We start from the raw sequence: 21587 nt of genomic DNA on the forward strand, positions 1-21587 counted from the left end.
CACTTCAGGCCATCAGGGCAGAGATGCAACATATAGATGGGCCCGTGATCGAGGGGTGGACTTAACAATGGACACTATTGCCCAGGTTATTCATGAGTGTGAAACATGTGCTGCCATTAAACAAGCCAAACGGTTAAAACCTCTTTGGTATGGAGGACGATGGCTGAAGTATAAATATGGGGAGGCCTGGCAGATTGACTATATCACACTGCCACCAACCCGCCAAGGTAAGCGCCATGTGCTTACCATGGTGGAAGCAACCACCGGATGGCTGGAAACGTACGCTGTGCCCCACGCCACTGCCCGGAACACTATCCTGGGCCTTGAGAAACACATTTTGTGGCAACACGGCACCCCTGAGAGAATTGAGTCAGACAACGGGACTCATTTCCGGAATAACCTTATAGACACTTGGGCCAAAGAGCATGGCATTGAGTGGGTATATCACATCCCCTACCATGCACCAGCCTCTGGGAAAATCGAAAGGTACAATGGGCTGTTAAAAACTACACTGAGAGCAATGGGTGGGGGAACTTTCAAGCATTGGGATACACACTTACCAAAGGCCACCTGGTTGGTCAACACCAGATGATCTGCCAACAGAGCTGGCCCAGCCCAATCGGAACTTTTACATATTGTAGAGGGGGACAAAGTTCCTGTGGTGCATATGAAGAATTTGCTGGGGAAGACAGTCTGGGTTATTCCTGCTTCAAGTAAAGGCAAACCCACTCGTGGGATTGCTTTTGCTCAGGGACCTGGATACACTTGGTGGGTAATGCGGGATGATGGGGAAGTCCGATGTGTACCTCAAGGGGATTTAATTTTAGGGGAAAACAGCCAAAGAACATAATTGTATGTTGTTGCCTGCTGTGTAATACTTTAATAGCCCATCAACCAGATGTCTTCAGGCCACCAGCGACTAGCCCTGACTTCCCTTCAACCATCATCCCAACATAGAGCGAACTTTGACAGAACCAGACAAGTTCTACAGTAAGGGAATGATCAGCATCAGCAGGCAACGACCCAATACTGCACGCGGCCTCTCCTGTTCTGAAAGACTGTTACAAGAGATGGAGCCTGACATCATGGACCAGATGGACTCAGCAGCTTTATAGGGACTAGTCTTTGCACTAAGATAGAAGTGCACTGAGATCGGAGTGATGGTATATTGAAAATGTAGGATCTGAGCGTGACGTGAATGGTATGGAATAAGGGGTGGATAATGTCCTGGGTTCAGCAGCAGCAGTCATTTTTTCTCCTTCTTAGTAGCTGGTGCAGTGCTGTGTTTTGACTTTCGGGCTGGGAACAAAGCTGATAAAAATGATGTTTGGTTTGGCCAAGGACTTTGTGAGTCTCGTGCTCTGCCAGGGAGGAGGGGAAGCCGGGAGGAAGCAGAGACAGGACACCTGACCCAAACTGACCAAAGAGGTATTCCATACCACAGCATGTCATGCCCGGGGGGGGAACTGGGAGGTACCCGGAAGGGGAGGGGGTCGGCCAGGTCGGACTAGTGGTTCGGCGCGTGGTATTGTACTCCTTTCCTTTGCTGTTTTCTCTTATCATTGTTGTCGTTGGTGGTAGCGGTGGTGATTCGTATTGTACACTAGTTGCTAGACTGTTCTTATCTCAGCCCGTGGGAGTTGCATTCCTTCGATTCTCCTCCCCACCCCTCTGGGAGCGGGGAAAGGGGGCGGCAGCCCCTGGGGAAGGGGGGGGCGGACTAACGCCTGGCACCACTCACTGGGAGTAAGTGAACAAGCTGTTTGGTTGGGTTAAACCACGACACCCACTCAAACTCAACTTCAGCCAACACACCCAGATCCTTCTGTGCAATACTGTTTTTCAGAATCACTGAGAAAAAGAATCATTAACAGCATGGCATAGACCAACTTTTCTTTTTCTGTAGAAGAAAATTCCTCTAAAAAAAAATCACCATTTACTTTTCTGACAAGTCTAAATTACTTTCACCTGGCGCTACACTAACAAAAGCAAAGATTCAGTTTCATGAAAGTCATATATTTCTGTTGAATTTTTAGCACTATCCCTTCAGGAAGAACGAAGAATGGGCACTTCATTAAATGGGGATTGGGGATTGACACATTAGTACATATACAAAAATGGATTTTTGTGAAACATTTGTATATATTTTCATTTTCTATTGAAATGGAATATATTTATTGCCAAACATTGTATTTGAAAATATTCAAAAAGGAACTTTACAGGTATATTTTGGTATCTGAACTACCAGTAAGCTCTGTGAGAAACAAGTCATCTTTGTTCCTGCTTCCAAGTTTGGTAGTTCGGAAGTTAGTAGTCCTGGAAAAACTAACTCCATTATGCCAAATTTTATAACACTCTTGCAGCGAAACTAACTTTTTATGTCAGAAGTGTTAGGGAAATGTCATGGTCTCAAACATTACTTCTGGAACCAGTAAATTACTGAGGAGATTGAGGGGTGACCTTATTAGTGTATATAAATATATAAAGGGGGAGTGTCACGAGGATGGACCACTCTCTCAGTGGCAAACAATGAAAGGACAAGGGGTAATGGATACAAATTGGAGCACAAGAGGTTCCACTTAAACCTGAGAAGAAACTTCTTCTCAGTGAGGGTACGGAACACTGGAACAGGCTGCCCAGGGAGGTTGTGGAATCTCCTTCTTTGGAGACATTCAAGACCGCCTGGACACGTTCCTGTGTAACCTTATCTAGGTGTTCCTGCTCCGGCAGGGGGATTGGACTAGATGATCTTTTGAGGTCCCTTCCAATCTCTAACCTACTGTGATACTGTGATACTGTGATACTGTGAAATAAACTCTGTCATCTGCTTCCTAAGCTTCCAGTTCACAGTCATTTGGGAAGTGGAAATTATCACCATACAGTACCTTAAAACCACTAATTTTGTAAGAAAACTTGAGTTAGATTTTCTTATTTATGTGCTGTAAAGGTGTGATGGCATACAACTACAGTAGATTGATGTATTGCATTAGACCACTAGTGGACTCTTGGAAGTTCAAAATACAAATTTCTTTAAAATAGGAATAAAATGGAAAGGAATGAAATATCTGACATTAAGGTTCAGTTCCTACAATTAACAGCTCTGAGGAAAAAAAAATAATAAGCAGAATTAAGTACAGAATTTGGCCTCATCAGCTGTGATCCGTAAGTAATTTGGTTTACAAGTTTCTTTCATCTCCTCATAGCAAATATAATTCAATTGTGCATATCTTCAACATCAACATAATTAAATTGGTATTCGGGGAACAAAACAGCCTTTTTTTCTCATTTAAGGCTTTTATGCATAATCCTAGATATAGGAATAATGGGAGAATTATAATTTCAATATTTGCCCAACACAGCTAAAGATATCTCAGAGGTACAAAAAGCTCAAAAACCTGATGTGTTGGACACATTATTTGCACCAACATTTGAGGGCAAATATTTATCTTGAAGTCTAATAGTATTTCTTCCCTAAAGATTTACTTTGAGTGCTATACAGAGAGCCCAAACTTGTAAGATTTGCAGTGAAAGCTCCAAAGAAGAAAATAAACTTTATGGAAAAAAAAAAAAAAAAAAAAAGAAACCAAACCAAATACAAAAATACCCCCAAGATCTGGTGATATATATATTATCCTCGACTTTTAGCTACTTTCACAGTTTTCCTTCACAGCATGTATCAGCATGAAGAAAATTACATTTATATGCATTTTGCTTGCTATTTTTGTTTTTCTTCAGATTTTCTTGTGTCACAGGGCATTCTCCTATCTGCAAAAAATCGGTGCAACCTAACGCGTTTTAGCTCATCAGTATTAGTGGTCTGATCAACAGAGAGAGCTTTGTACAGTATATGTTTAGGGTCTAGTCCTGCCAGATGCACTGCAAGCTAATTTTAAAAAATCATTTTTTAACATCCTAGAATTAAATTTTCAGTAGGTTATGAGTAGACTGGAGAATACTGAAATCCTGTGATCAAAAAGAATTATTTAAATATATGTAAAAATAATTCAATATGCATACATTTATATCCTTACTGTTCCATCATTTTCCCTTTTAGGAAGCACAATTCTTTTTGCTTTGTTACAATTTGTAAGGTTGCTGCAATTTCATCTTATAGAGAACAAAAAGAATTTTCTAGTAAGTGAAGAAAAAAACAGGAAGATATAAAATGAAAAATAATTCCTAGGAGAAAATGCATTTCAATACTTAGCTTTAATAATATGATTGAAAAGACTGAATTGGCCCATTAAATTTAATTCATCATAGCAAACATTTCATTCTGAACATCCATTGCAACTAACCAGACCCCTTATTCAGCAGTCATGTCTATGTGATTCATTCTGCTTTACTTGTAAGAACAAGAACAAAGTTAAAATTTTAAATTCATATTGTGGTTGAGTACGAATCTTCCTTGACATTGAATATTTTGCACTTGCTGTTAATATTCTGTTGCTAAAAATAAAAGGCCATTATATTACTTGCATCAAAATAATGCTTTTATTTTGCATGCTTCACAGGTCTTTAAACAAATCCAATAGATGTTTGGACTTTACATTTTTGATTACGTATTTCATGCATCATTACTTTGAAAAGCTGCTTTAATTATAACACTTATTTTGCTAAAATTGAGTTGGTTTTAGCCTGTAAGGAAAAATGGCTGTTGTGTAATTACCGATACATAACTGAACTTTTCCTTGAACCATGCAATTCCTATACTCTAATTAGGTCTCCATATCTCATTTACATATTTTTTTAATACTCTGATGGAATGGAATTTGCTGTCCTCAGGACTGGTGACCAGTTTCTTAGTAGCAGGAGAGGAAATGGAAATTCATGGTGAAGATAGCCCTTCCTAGCCTTTCTGCTGCATCCAAAAGAGTTCATGCTGTTGAACAAAAAGTTTCAGGCCTCTTGCCTCTGAATATTCATGCTTTTTTTCTTCATTCTTCAAATTTACCACCTTAAATTTACAATATAAGTAAGAAATATTCTAGTGCCTAGCTGAATGAGATATGGACAAGTGTGGTGAGTAAAGGTTATATAGAGGGTTGTGGGCTATTTTTAGTTGATGTGCACACTGACATTCATTCCCAGAGCTTTCACTTATTTATGTCCTTATATTGATTTCCTTACCATGGTATCTCAGGGTTTCTGTTTCTTTGGGCATTATTAAAAACGAGAAAAACAAATCCTGACCTGAAGTCAGAGAAAGTGACTGGCCCCTTGCCTAGAAAGATAAGATCCTGAGGGCAGAATTAAGCAAGAGAGATGTGGTGGTCATTTCAAGCACACAGCTGAATGGCAGCAGTATGTTTTAGTCTCAATGAACCTCCAGAGCTTCATTCAGTAAGACTACCCCATTCTTTCAGCACATGGCAGATTTCTTGATTTCCTTTTATTACCTGAAATTGTGATTGTACTCAGTAGTCTCAATCCTTCATTCTCATATCTCATTTTGTTTAGATGTTGAGCAATTAGACTAATTGTTTATTATTTGCAGGAAGGAAATTGTGTTTACGAAGACCTGAATCATACCTTTCACTCATTGAAATGTCATGTTTAGAGATGTTCAGAGAACTTCGAATTCTTTTTCGCTAAACGCTCTCCGATGGAGTAAAAATTCAAATATCTGTGCCAAAGTGTTATCTGGCCTTCCCATTACACTGTAACTACCTTAATACTTCTAGACTTCTTCTGAAGAGACCTTTTACAATGCTTTTCTCTTTCCATTTGATTTGTATTTCTAATATATGTGCCAAATGTGTTCTTTGCATTTTATACCAGTTTTAAAGCCTTGTATATACTGAGATTACGCGGAATTGTGATACGCACATTGATATGCAAATCAGTCATTTTCCTCTAATTTAAGAAGGTTTTCACTTCTAATTAATATGCATCAATTTATTCTTATGAATACATGCTTATTAAATATCATAGAATCATAGAATAGATAGGGTTGGAAAGGACCTTAAGATCATCTAGTTCCAACCCCCCTGCCACGGGCAGGAGCACCGCACATTAAACCACCTCAACCAAGGCTTTGTTCAACTTGGCCTTGAAAATCGCCAAGGATGGAGCATTCTCAACTTCCCGGGGCAACCCATTCCAGTGCCTCACCATCCTTACAGTAAAGAACTTCTTCCTTATATCCAGTCTAAACTTTCCCTGTTTTAAATTTGAACCCATTACCCCTTGTCCTATCACTACAGTCCCTAATGAATGAAGAGTCCATCCCCAGCATTCCTGTAGGCCCCCGTCAGATACTGGAAGGCTGCTAGGTCTCCACGAAGCCTTCTCTTCTCCAGGCTGAACAGCCCCAACTTTCTCAGCCTATCTTTATACGGGAGGTGCTCCAGTCCCCTGATCATCCTCGTGGCCCTCCTCTGCACTTGTTCCAACAGATCCATGTCCTTTTTAGGTTGAGAACACCAGAACTGCACACAGTACTCCAAGGGAGGTCTCACAAGCGCAGAGTACAGGGGCAGGATCACCTCCTTCGACCTGCTGGTCAAGCTCCTTTTCATGCAGCCCAGGATACCGTTGGCTTTCTGGGCTGCAAGGGCATACTAAAGCCAGCTCATGTTCATTTTCTCATCGACCAACACCCTCAAGTCCTTCTCCGCAGGGCTGCTCTCAATCTCTTCTCTGCCCAGCCTGTAGCTGTGTCTGGGATTGCTCCGACTCAGGTGTAGGACCTTGCACTTGGCATGGTTAAACTTCATGAGGTTGGCATCAGCCCACCTCACAAGTGTGTCAAGGTCCCTCTGGATGGCATTCCTTCCCTCCAGCATATCACCCAAACCACACGGCTCGGTGTCATCGGCAAACTTGCTGAGGGCGCACTCAATCCCACTGTCCATATCAGCGACAAAGACATTGAACAAGACCAGGCCCAACACCAATTCCCAAGGAACACCACTTTTTACTGGTCTCCAGCTGGACATTGAACCATTGACCACAGCTCCTTCTGTGAGGCCATCCAGCCAGTTCTTTATCCACCGAGTGGTCCATCTATCAAATTGATATCTCTCCAATATAGAGACAAGGATATCGTGTGGGACAGTGTTGAACGACTTGCACAAGTCCAGGTAAATGACATCAACTGCGCTATCCCTGTCCATCAGTTCTGTAGACTCATCATAGAAGACCACTAAATTGGTCAGGAAGGATTTTGCCTTAGTGAAGCCATGCTCACTGTCACCAAGCACCTGCTTGTTTTTCATGTGCCTTAGCATGCCTTCCAGTAGAATCTGCTCCAAGATTTTGCCAGGCACAGAGGTAAGACTAACTGGTCTATAGTTCCCTGAGTCATCCATTTTCCCCTTCATCTGACTGCCATGATTTTTCGAATATGGTGGACAGTGGCTTAGCAACTTCATTCGCCAGCTCCTTCAGGACCTGCGGACGGATTTCATCAGGTCCCACTGACTTGTTTACATTCAGGTACTTAAGGTGGTCTCGAACCAGATCCTCTCCTACAGTGGGCTTAAGGTCTTCATTCTCACATTCCCCGGATCTGCCTTCCAAGATTTGAGTGACGTGGTCAGAGCATTTACCAGTGAAGACTGAGGCAAAGAAGTCATTCAGAACCTCAGCCTTCTCCAAATCCAGGGTAGCCAGTTCTCCTGATAGCTTCTGGAGAAGGCCCACTTTGTCCCTATTCTGTCTTTTATTTGCTACATACCTATAGAATCCCTTCCTGTTATCTTTCACATCCCTAACCAAGTTTAATTCTAACAGGGCCTTAGCTTTCCTAACCTGGTCCTTAGCATCCCGGACAACATCCCTGTATTCTTCCCAGGCCACCTGTCCTTGCTTCCACCTTTTATAAGCCTCTTTTTCCCTTCAAATTTTCCTCAGCAGCTCCTTATCCATCCAAGGAGACCCCTTGGCCCTCCTGTTGAACTTCCTTCTAGTTGGGATGCAACACTCCTGAGCTTGTAGTAGGTGATCCTTGAATATCAGCCAGGAGTCTTGGACCCCCCTTCCCTCTAGGGCTATATCCCATGGAACCCTACTAAGCAGGTTCCTGAAGAGGCCAAAGTCTGTTCTCTCGAAGTCCAGGGCAGTGAGCTTGCTGCATGCTCTTCTCATTGTCCTGAGGATCTCAAACTTGGCCATCTCATGATTGCAATCTCATCATCATTATTGCTGATAAATACTTATTTGTGAAGTGAATTAGTGGTGGGTTTTTTTAATCTAATCCAGTAGTTAACAATACATCTCCTATTACTTCAGGTTTCAAATGTATAGTGGCCATAAGTAAATTTGCATAACCCCACTAAAATCCTTAACACCTATGGAATCATACCCTCACTCTTTGACAGGTGAAAAATATGTTTCTTATGACACCTTGGACACTCTTTATGCAATGCTATCGAAGAGGACTGATTATGAATATGAATATGATAGCATTACTGAAATGTTGGCTGCTTAGATTTCTTTATGGAGTCCTATAAAGCTTTATTTCAATGTTTTAATATTTTACAGTAATGGTGTTGAACATTATTGCCACTTTTTAATATTGTGTTATTTCTTTAATATATTTAAACACTACATGCATTCATGGAGTGCATCACTGCAACCAAAGTCAATGAGGGCACCCTTGTTAATCTCAGTGAATTGCGGTCACACCTGGACAGAATTACATCCTTATATATGTATAAGGCTGGCACAAGATTTTCTCTCACTGGTGTCAGTTCACAGCTCCAAAGCACAACAATTTTCAAAGAATGGCTGTTACGCTTATGGAAGGGAATTAAACTAGTTATTAACTCTGGTAAGTACTTCCTATTTCACATAGCTTCAGAAATGTAGTGTCTGTTAAAACCTTCTATTATGAATCTGCTAATTAACTACTTTGCAACTATTCTTTACAATTTATTCATTTGGAGATTGATCTAAATTTGCCTTTATATGTAATAATATTCCTTGATAGTAAGACAGATATCACACCTGCATATATCTGACCAAACTAAAATCTAAATTACTCCTTTGTGTTCTACCATTTTATCTATTTGGTGTAGTAGGCTATTTATACATGGATTTCAAATGGGGAAAAAGAATCACTTTCTTTTAAGGGCATCAAAATCATGGGAAGAAAATGCATTCTGAGACATTCAACCATTCAACGATATGGGGGAACCTGTAAAATTCTTGAAAACCTGTTATTATCTGCAAGCAGAAAAAATACTGCACAGTATTAAAAGCATAGTTAAACTAAAATTATTTCATTTCAATTATTTCTTTATTTGAATATCCTTAAGCTTTTTGCATCTATAGAGAGTTTTCCAGTAGTCAGCATTCACTGGAAAAAGAGCTTCTTTAAGCCTTTTGATGGTAGGTGTTTCCATGGTTGAAAAAATTCTTCATATAAATGGCAAAGAGAGTCAGAGAAAAAAAAAAAATAGTAAAGTGCATAGCACTGAGAATAAATCTGTAAAAAGCCACACAAAGATTACTTGTGTAGTTACATCAAAGAGGGTACGATTTTGAAAACTGTCAATCTTCAGTCACCAAAAAGAATTACTTATATACAGATTGTGAAAGCTAGGGAGGGACATCTTGGTTAACTGAAACCACTTCCCTGCAGCCAAAGCATATCACCCTCTTTATAATGTCATTAAGTTACCTCCTTAAACCAGTTAAACATAAAATTGTTTATGTTAAAAAGAATGCTCAGAAACTTTACTTTTCAGCTTAGTAGCAACCTAATTCTGATTTTCAACATTTCTCATCAGTTCTCACACATTTTTCACAGCCAATATTTTAGTTTTTCATAAGCAGATGGTCTCCCTCTTTGGTGTTTACCCAGGTGATGATTTATCAGGGAATATTATGGAAACATTAGGTTTCCATTAGCTCCTATCTCCAGGATGCTGCTTTTCATTTTCTTAATCCCATATGCCAGGTTTACAAGCCTGGAAGAAGTTGTGGTGTTGACATGCAGGGAACTCCTTCATGCAAAGGACAGAGATGGGGTTTGCTATTGCTTCTGCTCATGCCTCCTCCTTCCACCTCCCCGTAGTAGACTCATAGAATCATAAAATAGTTAGGGCTGGAAAGAACCTTAAGATCATTTACTTCCAACCCCCCTGCCATGGGCAGGGACATCACACACTAAGCTATGTCACCCAAGACTCAATATTCACAAATGGCCACCGACGTGATTTACATTTTTTATTTACCTGTAGAGAATACTATCCTCTAAGAGCCTTCATTAGGCTAAGCAGGCCAAGCTCTTTCAACCTGCTTGCACAAGAGCCTCTCCATTTTTTATAACCCAATTTTTCTCCAAACGGAGACTCATCAGCACCTAATAACATACTTTAAGCACTGTTCTAACATGTTCTGGTATAGGAAGGGTCCATGTCATTCCATCAAAATACTGCCACAGAGAGGGTGCCTGTTTGTATTATTGCAGCCAAAACTAGATGCTGAGAATGGCCAATACTGTATTGCACACAATGAAAAAAATTCCTTGACTTCACTTGTCTTCAAATCAGGCTCATTGTGCAAGTAGATAATATTTTTAAAAGTCTAAATTTTGCCAATTGTTTAACATTTCACATGACCTATAACCCTGAATAAGCATTCAGGATTTAAACAGCATGCAAACAATAAAATACGTCTTTCTCATTTTCATAATCATGTACATATCAGCCACAGCCTAATTGCTAAGACAGAACAACACTCCTAATTATACCCACTGTGAATTTTTGCTTTTGGGTGGGGTATGAAGTGCCTTTATATGTTTATAAATTGCTGGATTCAGGTGAGCTTCAAAGTTCTGTAGGCTGATCTCATGTTAGTCCTTTGATCGGTATTTTTAATTTGGCATGAAACTACTGCAAGCTACGTAGTGAAACTAATGAGGTTGCCACAACTGTGCAGGGTAATAATCAACACCTACATTATTGCTGGAGAGTGTATTTAGTCCATGCATGATGCAAATTGAGAAAAGCTTTTTGTTTCAAAAAACATTCTGATGTGGATTCATACATTTTCTCAGAAATTAAAAATATTGCAGACAGACATGGTGAATGGAAAAGTGTTGGGATCATAAATTATTTTGATCTAGACTTTTGACAAATGAAGAAAATAAAATCTGCACAATAAGTGCAAAGAGAAATTCAGAACTGGAGTATAATCCATAGTAACAAGCAGCATCACAAAACCAGGAACCAGTTAACTGTGTGGTGGCTTTACAATGTTGGTATCATGGAGTTAGAGCCTTTCTCCCACGCTGTGACCCCATGCACTGGAAGCAACCGTCTGTCCTGATGCACCTCTAGAAAGACACAGTGAAAACATGCTGCAGTGTGATAGAGAAGCCAGAGTCCTGCTGGAGGACATCCTCAGATGCATCTTGAGAGTCTACCTGCATATTGTGTGACAATACCAATGTGTTGACAGCAGGGGGGGTCTCACAGGTAGCCTATGTGAGAAGAGGCCGTGCACTACCCTGGGCTGTGAACAGCCAGTTCCAGCTGGCTGCAGTAGGGAGCCCATAGTGGAGCAGATGAAAATTATGAGAAATGGCAGAGAGAAGCTGACCGTACTGACCATCTGTAGTCCTCATCCCGTCCTGTGCCACTCATAGGGGGAAAGGATTTAAGAGAGTGAGGGCTTAAAGTTAAGCCTGGGAGGGGAAGGAGGAAGACTGTTGTTTTAATCACAGTATCACAGTATCACAGTATGTTAGAGATTGGAAGGGACCTCAAAAGATCATCTAGTCCAATCCCCCTGCTGGAGCAGGAACACCTAGATATGTCTTACTTCACTTCTTACTATCCAAACCTACTTTAACTGTTAATTACTTTTCTCCAATTTAAGTTAGTTTTGCACACAACAGCAACTATGAAGCAATGTCCCTGTCTTTATTTTGACGCACAAACTTTTGCTCTCCCTTTCCTGCTAAGGAGAAGGGAATGAGTGTGTAGCTGGCTGGGTGTTTGTTTTTCAGCCAAGGCTAACCCACCACACTCAGTCACCCAAGTACATCCTGTGTTCAGACCTGCCTTTTTTGAATGACCAGCAGTAGCAATCCAGATCACTGTACTCCACAAAGTTTGTGATCCACATAAACTCCAAGCAGGTGCAGGACTGTTCTGTGCTGTGCTTGCCTGCACATACAATTGTGCCTTCCGGCCTCTGCTGTGCTGCACCAATCCCTTAGCCACAGGATAAACTCACAAGGGTAACTGTAATGGAGGAAGCTGTAGATGTCTCTCACTTGGCACCAGGGATGATACCACCTGCGAGTCCTTGGCTACATGTAAAAGCGAATCAACCTGTTCTTATTCAGGCATGCTTTTGCTCAACGGTAGAAATCATGAATAGAGTTGTTTTCCTCTAAGATAATCCTATTAGAGCTCTAAATACTGATGAACTTCTCCACAGAGAGGATCTGCACTGCTTGCCATGCCCTAATGGGAGGCTTGTTAGATGCTGCTCAAGCTGGGATTCCCAGCACCTGAAGGTACATGAGATTACCTATCAGTGTTTTACATCTCATGTTACCCCTATTAAATAATATTTTAGAGAATGTTGTGGTGAGTTAGCCTTAGCTAGATGCCCACACAGCTTCTCACTCACTTTCTTCCTAACAGGGTGGCAGAGAAAATAGAAAAAACAGGAGCAAGGAATTTAATTGGTTGAAGCAAAGACAGGGAGATCACATACCAACTACTCCCACAGGAAAAAGACGCAGCTTCAGAAAATTAGTTTATTGCCAGTTAAAAAGAAAATGTGATATATAATTCAGCTAGTGGGAAACAGACAAATATTAAATCAATACTTTCCTCCCTCGTTTTCCAGACCTAACTTTGCTCCCAACCCTTTTTCCACTCCAGGCAGCAGAAGAAGGTTGGGGATGGGGTTCAGAGCCAGTACTAGGGGTTTCCCTCTGCTCCTCCCCCTTTGTCATGCTTTTCTTCTGACCTGCATGGTCTCTTCTGCAGTCTGCAGAAAGTCTCTGATCCAGTGCCTGCAGCACCTTCACCTCTCCTCTGACCTTGGTGTTTCCTCTGCTGTTTCTCACTCCTCTTTGCTCACTCTCCCTCTCTCTGCCAGGCATCTTCTTCCCTTTGCCAAACTCATTATCACAGCAGGGGTTACCAGTGTGGCCAAGGGTTGGTTGGAGCTGCTGAAACTAGCCATGTCCAGCATGCCTCCTGCACGAGGCAGCCCCCAGCCACTCCTCACAGAGACGGCTCAGCAGCCCCCACTGCCAGTGCCTCAACACGAATACACAACTCAACCTTACAGAGTCTGACTGCCTTTCTCTCAAGTATCATAACAAACACCTGTGCCCATGTGCTACAGCCTCACACCTGCATGTGTTTCATTGATGCTTCTATTTTCCACACCGTCTTTTGGACCAGAATATGAAGCCTCATGTGCAGTGTTGGGCCTCTTGAGGGAGCAGGAAAGGGGTCAGCACCTACTTAGAATGATAAAGATGCATCCATTACATTTGTACAGCATACACAGGGAAACATCCATCAATCGTAACTGTTTCACCTGTCGAAGTATTTGGCAACTACTTCTAATGAGCAAAGAAAACTTGCATTGACTTTTGTCAGTGTTACATGGATTATTTCCACTATTCAACAGCTGTGTATCAGCAAAGATATAATTATGGGTCAGAATTGACTTTCATCTACACATCTGCCTCAGCTCTACTCTAAAGGTAATGCAGACTTGCAACACTTTGAATGGTTCAGGATGCTGTTCTCTACTCTGTACAGCACAATATGAAATTAAAACACAACTGAAGCAGACATATATTAAAAACTAATTATTTTGTTCAGGCAAAATTAGTCAATAAACCGAGAAAAAGTACATTCTCTTGGATATAATTTTTTTAACAATAAAAACCCCTAAACATTTCACATTAAACATGTTCTTATCTTTGTGAATATTTTATTCTCATCTATTATAAAGTATTGTAAAGCTGAATTTTATAACAGTGTCATGGTTTAAGCTCAGTCAGCCATGCAGTCTCGCTCTCTCAATCCCCCCGCTTTCCTTCCCCCTCTCCCGGAGGGATGGGGAGGAGAATCAAAAGAATGCAACTCCCAAAGTATAAAGGTGGTGACCACACTGGGAACATAAGCCAGATCAGTTTCATGATTGATGATTCTATTGTATTACGAGTCATTACCACAAAGTACAATGAGACAAGAACCTTAGCCCAAGGCCCCCAGCCGATAACCACTAACACAGGAAAAACCGGCTGTAAGTAAGGTCCGACGTACTGAAACTGTGAGATCAGGAACAAGAACTTTCAGAGCCAATAAATCATCATTGTGACGAGTGACTATTTAATCTGAAACAATGAATGCTTATCACAAATATGATTAGACACACTCCAGTCAGATCTGTCATTATCTCAACCCTCCGTGCCCCACGTAGGGCATTAAAAGAACTGTCATGGTTTAAGTCCAGGCTGCAAATGAGAACCACACAGTCTACTCCCCTCCCCCCCTCTTTCCTCCCCCCCGCTCCCAGAGGGATGGGAAGGAGAATTGAAAGAATGTAACTCCCATGGGTTGAGATAAGAACAGCCCAGTAACTAAGGTATAACACAAACCACTACTCCTGCCACCAATAATAATAATGATAAGGGAAATAATAAGGGAAGAGAATACAATACCACCTGCTGATACCCAGCCTGACCAAGCAGTGAACTAGCCCTTCCAGGCAACTCTCAGTTTACATCCTGGGCATGACATGCTGTGGTATGGAATACCTCTTTGGCTAGTTTGGGTCAGGTGTCCTGTCTCTGCTTCCTCCCAGCTTTCCCTCCTCCCTGGCAGAGCACGAGACTCACAAAGTCCTTGGTCAGACTAAACATCTGAGCAGTAACTAAAAGCATTGGTGTTATCAGAGCTGTTCCCAGGCCGAAAGTCAAAAACACAGCACTGCACCAGCTCCTAAGAAGGAGCAAAAATGACTGCTACTGCTGAACCCAGGACACACAGCATTGCTCAAAATTGAAAACTTTTTAGTTGTCAGTCCCTAGTGAGCTAAGTTAGAAGAAGTTAGATGCCTTCTCTTGAAGTAATGTTTTTATGGCTAGTCAAAAAACATCTATATACACACAACAGAACAAGTCAAGATACTAAGAATGGTGTAAAAATAAACATATTAGGCTTTCCTTTCTTCCTAATGGTAAGCCCAAATAAGTAAAAAGAGTGGCTTCAGTTCCTTCATCTGCTGGTATCTTACCAAAATAGATTTGTTCAGTAATAGTATAGCTAGCACATTATATCTGTCAGCTAGAAATATACTTTGACTTATTACAGTTATTTGACTCATTAGTCAAAACTGTTGAGATAAACCTTTCTTCTTTCACAGGGCAGGAAAATTAAATGCTAGAATTCTATGTTCTTGCTATAAAAGAGCTGGTATATAAATGACCTTAGTGTCATATGCTAGCAGTTGAGGTAATGCATCTGGTAAGGTCCAGATACATGAAATTATTCACATGATTATAAAACATAAATTGTTGGATCCTTACTGTCCATGTAAGCTGTTAACTGACCATTTAATTCACTTGAACATCTTGGTGCTGTTCTATAGACATTGTTTTTCCCGTTCTACTCACCATTTCGTACAAACACTTTCTCCTGCCCATGCAAGGAGTGTGCCACAAGTTAGAATTGAAGGAAAGAAGCAGCTGATTAGGTACATGTAGGCACTGCTCCATCAGCTTTAGGGACTACACTCAGTAAAGTCCAGTAATTGAATTCACATGCTAATATACTCATACACTCTCATGAAGTACTTCTACAAAAGGGTGGTGACAGTCCTGGCCCCAGGGTTTCCTGCTTATATGGCATAAAATGTCTTTCATTTCTCCTGAAGCACCATCTCAAGTAATGATGTTCCCAAATGCTTAATGGAAGGGGCAGTTAAGGATACAGCTGAATGACAGGGGCTTGTATCAGCTCAAATCTCAAGGTTATTTAATGTTCAGCATTTCAGCCTTCTTCATTTTTCTGGGTAGGCTCAGCCTCCCATGGAAATTTTTACAAAGTCCTGTGTGCTCATTTGAATTTGTCTTTCAGACCCAAGCTTCAAATTAAAATTAATGGTGCAAGAGAGTATAAATGCCCTACTCTCTTCAAGTTTCCTTTCAGAGGTCATCATTCACCATATGAATTCTCACACTGAGTGTGCTTTACTATTCTTTTAAGCTTAGTGGCCCCTGTAAATATATCTCCCTTCATGAAATCTGAGGTTCAAGGTTGTTCAGCTACTAAGTTATCTCCAAAGTTTACAATAAATAAATGATGTAAAGTGCAGAGAATGACTCTATAGCCTAATAATAAGACCCAGCATCCCAGAAAGACTTGCCTTCTCTTTCAGTGTGGCTGCATTCTGTTGCAATTGCACTTAAACGCAATTTTAAATGCAATTAAAGTAGATTTGCAATTTTGCTCCCTGATCTCAGAATTACATTGACCTAACTTTTTGTTTGCTTCATGTTTTATTTGTTTTTAGGCTCTGCTTTTTTTGGAAACAAGGTGAGAGATTATATTTACTCACACACATTACTATTAACCATAGCACTTAACAAAGGATAATGAATAATTTCTTAAATTTTTCTTTTTTTTTTTCTTTTTTTTTTTTTTTTTTTTACTTTAGCAGAGATTTTGGAGTTAGTCACTTTCACCCAAGTAACATATTTGCTTTTTCTTGTAGGTCTGCTCCCTAAATTGCTATTCAGGACTGGAAAAGAGCAGCTTTTCATCATTCCTTCTAAACATGTGGTAGAGAGCTGTGTAGAATTACGCATAAAGAGCAGTAAACTTCTTCATATGCAGACTGGTGTACATTATCAGTCTTTCAGTCTCTTCCACCTATACCAGAACAATACAGAGGAGCTTTAAGAATCACAACTTTGCCCTGAAAAAAGCAAGTTTTCTTATTTATCACCAGTTCACACCATTAGTGTTTATTCACATATGATATTAAAAGCCTGTTACACAGATACTTAGTTTTTTTAGAAAAACAATTTAATAAAGAAATGAAAGTAGATATCACATCATTTCATGGAAACTCTACAGTACACAAGAGGAAAAAAATCATTATGCTTCACAGATTTTTTGAAGTCTCAAATTGCTCCTCCTTCAACACCTGAATTTTAAATTAGCATATAATTATTCAGTCACAGCAGCTTGTACTTCAGCCATGACTGTCAAAGAATAGCATGTCTAACACAGAAAATGTGCCAGAAGAATGACTGGGAAACTGAATTAGCTGTGTATCAGTGGTAATTATTAAGCCACAATGGTGTATAGTATTTAGGTTATTTAAATGAGAGAAATGATAGCTATTACAGGCAAAAGGTTAGCATGCAAAAATAAAATGAGCAAAATGGAGCATATAGATGCTGCACACCACCTGTAACACATTTCCCATGTGAACAACACTTGCATGTGTTGAGATTAATGTCTGAAGCACAGAAAATACGTAGCAAAAATATTCATTCCAAATTAACGTGTATTTGGACGTGATGGTATTAAACTTTTGTTCTTTTTTTTCTTCAAGCTTTTGGATGACATAAATGATCACAGCAAATCTGTTTTCACTGAAACATTCAAATATTCACTGAAGGAGTATGGAATGTACACATTCAATCACACATATTTCACAAGATACTGTCTCTTTTGCTCATATAAATGTTACAATGTGGCTATACTGAAATAAGCCAAACTTACAGTCAACTTCAGGCAAAACAGAGGGGGTTTTTTGCAACATAGCGGCATTCTGATGCTGATAGTCTGAAAAAGATTGAACCATTACAATTTGACATATTTATACAAAATGGTAAAATATTTTTTTTGTTTAATATCCTGCTTACATACAGGGGTAAAGAATTTATATTTTCCTTTGGGTGCTATATGAATCTGCTGGTACTGAAACACTGAGAAATTTGTAATTCCAGTAGCAATGCTGTAGTTCAGAAAGTGAACAATTAAACTACTCTCACCTTTCTGGTAACAACCAGAGTGCACGTGTTATACAGTTAGATTTTTAAAGGAGGTCTGAGAAGTAATACAAAAGTCAAAACATAGAACAGTACTAAAACAAGTTTCCAAGAAAGCTTGTAGTTTGCAGGAAATCTGTGAGTTGCTTAGAGTGTTGGGGAAGAAATTAATCAGACAACCAACTTGGCTGTGCAGATTTATAGGTCCTTTCTGACTAATGCGTGGTTTGTTCACTTTCTCTTTGCCACCCTTTATCTAGCAGTGCTAAGTCTTCCTAATTAAAGAGATGACCCTTTAACTGTGAAATCTATATTCTATTATTTTCTCTTTTGCTCAAGCTGTCTTTTTTAAACATGATTCTCGACTTTCACTCTAGGTTGATTATTAGTTTTATCAAGGGAACTCTTGCAAAGCTTCTCTCCAAGAAGGAAACTTGTTAGATAAAATTAAATTATCTCCTTGGAGGAGGATTTTTAACATAATTGTTAAATAACACATAATACACATAATAACACTAATAACACAATATTCCACATAATACACAATAATAACACATAAAACACTAACACAAATATTAGCCATTCTGATTTGACTCTTTTTCATGTGTGTTTTCAGGACATAGACATTTCTGATCAAAATTATGTTTTCAAATACTTATGATTAAAATCTGATTTCAGGTTCTTTTCAGAGCTCTATACTGACAACGTGGTATAATAACCTTGAACACACTGATGCTAAAACTCTCCTTGCAGGACCTTAACTCACATTTAAGAAAATGCAGGCTAATCACCCTACCAGAAAAATTTTCCGTAATTTCTGGGAACATGCTGACTTTGATATTATTTGCCTGTGCGAACCTTATGAGCCCATGTAAACCTCATGAAGTTCAACAAGGCAAAACACAAGGTCCTGCACCTGGGTTGGGGCAATCCCAAGCACAAGTAGAGGATGAGCAGTGAATGGATTGAGAATAGCCCTGAGAAGAAAGACCTGGGGTATTGGTGGATGAGAAGTTCAACTTGATGCGGTAATGGGAGCTTGCAGCCCAGAAAGCCAATCATGTCCTGGGTTGCATCAGAAGGAGTGTGACCAGCAACTTGAGGGAGGTGATTCTCCCCCTGAACTCCCCCTCATGAGACCCCACCTGAAGACCTGTTGGAGTGAGTCCAAAAAGGACCATGAACATGATCAGAGGGCTGGAGCACCTCTCCTGTGAAGACAGGCTGATAGAGTTGGGCTTGTTTAGCCTGGACAAGAGAGAGCTCTAGGGAGACCTTAAAGCAGCCTTCTAGTCCCTAAAGGGGCATAGAAGAAAGCTGCAGAGGGATGTTTTTACAAGGGCATGTAGTGATAGGACAAAGGGGAATGCCTTTAAACTGAAAGAGGTAAGATTCAGATTAGATATTAGGAAGAAGTTCTTTATGGTGAGACACTGCAACAGATTGCCCAGACAAGCTGTGGCTGCCTCATCTCTGGAAGTGTTCAAGGCCAGGCTGGATGGGGCTTTGAGCAACCTGCTCTAGTGAAAGATGTCCCTTCCCTTGGTGAGGGAAGTGGAAATAGATTAACTTCAAGATGCCTTTCAACCCAAACCATTCTATGATTCTATGATCATATGACTTGGATGGGCCTTTGAGCAATCTGGTTTAGTGGAAGGTGTCCCTGTAGGGGACAGGAAAGTAGATGATATTTAAGGTCCTTTCCAACCCAAACCATTCTATGATTCTATTATGATTCTATGATCATTAAGGAAATGAAGCTTTGATTACGCAAGTTATGTTAATTCTAAAGAAGAAATAGCTGTCATCCAGCCTTTTTCTAAAGCAATGTCTTTTTTCTGAGAGCACTGTAAATTGCTGTGCATATATGATCATACACTCCTGTGTTGAATGCAAGCAGGAGATTTGCAGGTCCTTCACTTTCTTTTTCACTGTGGAGATAAGCATCAACTTACAGTCTTAGGAGTTTAATTAGAAGTGAGACTAACGTCACCACAGAGACAGAAGGGGTGTTCTGCCATCACCATCACTTCTCTCACTTATCAGGGTCACACAGCATAGCAGGTGAGCAAGAGCAACGTATACAATCCTTTTTCATTGGAAAGGTGAAGGCAAAGCTCAGGCAATAGAATGACAATGTTTTTCATGGCTCGGAATCAGAGCTATGGGAACAGGAATTGTTGAGTTGACAATTTGTGTTTGTTCATTTCAGTCCTGAAGTTAACACAGCATATTTTAACAGCACTCACCAGTCAATCAGTCAGGCCGGCCATAAAAGGCAAATCTCTTTTCCCTCCTCTTTCCACCACTTATTTGCTAAAATGCTACTGAGTAGTAAGATAAGGCAAAAATAGTAACTGCAAGTAACCTTTACTAAGCATTTTTTGAATAAAAATCCTTGATATTTTTAATTTAGAATATGTGTTAAGATCCCTAGAAATAGATTGGAACTTCACAGTGGCAAGCTTGGAGGCTAAGTTTCTCAAAGAAAATCTTTCTGCTAGCTGCAAGGCAGAAAGGGAAAATGTTCTCACTTGTTAAAATCTTTGCATTAACCTTTCTCATTTGTGTATATAGCTACATGTTATAACAATGGAAGATATATATACTAACAAGGGCTAAGGATGAGACATACGGCATCTTTTCATTTGGGCAAGAGAAAGAATGAAAAAATAATGCAATTCCTATTGAATTCTGTGTTTGTATGATTGAATTGCTGAAGCAAAGATACACTAACCTTGTTTTCTTTATTTAAGAAGTCATTGTCCTCATCATTTTTATTTTTTTTCATGGGGAATACACTAGCTTTTCTTCATGGAGCCATATTAAATCTCTTTCTTGCAGCAGGCCTTGGATTCTTCTTTTTTTTTTTTTTTTTAATAAGAAAATGTTAAAAAATGGCCTTCTCCTTGTAAGAAAAATAGAGTTCTCTTTCTAGTGCCCCACCTGCTCCATGCCTTAGACTCACAGGTTATTTGACTTTTTTAAATACCTGGTTTTTTTCTGTGCACCCTTTCCTTTCTGAAGTGCATCATTTAGCCAGTTGTCACTCTTTTAGCCTCCTAATCTGCTTACTAGTTTTCCTCTTATATTATCCTACCCTGAATCTTAAAAGTGCTGTTCTGACCAAGAGAGTAATGGTGGAGGTTCCCAGACTTGGAACTTTTAGCTTATACTTCTGCTTACTCTTTTGCACTCTCTGTGCAGTGTGGTGCTGACTCCCTCTCAAAAATACTGTAGAATTCAGCAGATGTCTTCATGAAATTTACATTATTTGTAAATATTTGGTGGAGAAAGTTCTGCTTCCTGCTTTTTTTGTGGCATTCTACCTCCACTAGGCTTTATCTTTTCCTTATGAGCAACCCCAACTGTCCCTCTGAGAATGAGTTGCTCACCTAGATAGGATTCTTCATATGACAGTAATGCTAATATTAATTCAATAATATACATACATACCATAGCAACACCAATGTAACATAATCCAACTCTTCAAAAGCAGATGAGAATATGATCACCAAATGTGATCAAGGTGTTTCATGTTAAGCAGAAGTTCAATTCAGAAGCACTGGGAGGAATCAATAAACAGTAA

The 21587-nt window shown here is 39.9% G+C and overlaps 1 long non-coding RNA gene across 1 annotated transcript; it reads right to left on the minus strand.

Moving 5' to 3' along the window:
* Positions 1-2089: 2089 nt before the first annotated feature.
* Positions 2090-17785, minus strand: LOC133222873 (uncharacterized). Its single transcript, XR_009728397.1, has 3 exons — positions 17730-17785; positions 2789-3765; positions 2090-2422 (listed from the first exon to the last, which is right to left on the minus strand). It is a non-coding gene; the product is annotated as an uncharacterized LOC133222873 (long non-coding RNA).
* Between the last annotated feature and the right edge of the window lie 3802 nt (positions 17786-21587).

Source organism: Neopsephotus bourkii, unplaced genomic scaffold (genome assembly GCF_033783945.1).
Source record: "Neopsephotus bourkii isolate Nb327-2 ecotype Australia unplaced genomic scaffold, CSIRO-AGI_Nbou_v1 NB_1624, whole genome shotgun sequence".
In the NCBI taxonomy this organism is placed as follows: domain Eukaryota; kingdom Metazoa; phylum Chordata; class Aves; order Psittaciformes; family Psittacidae; genus Neopsephotus; species Neopsephotus bourkii.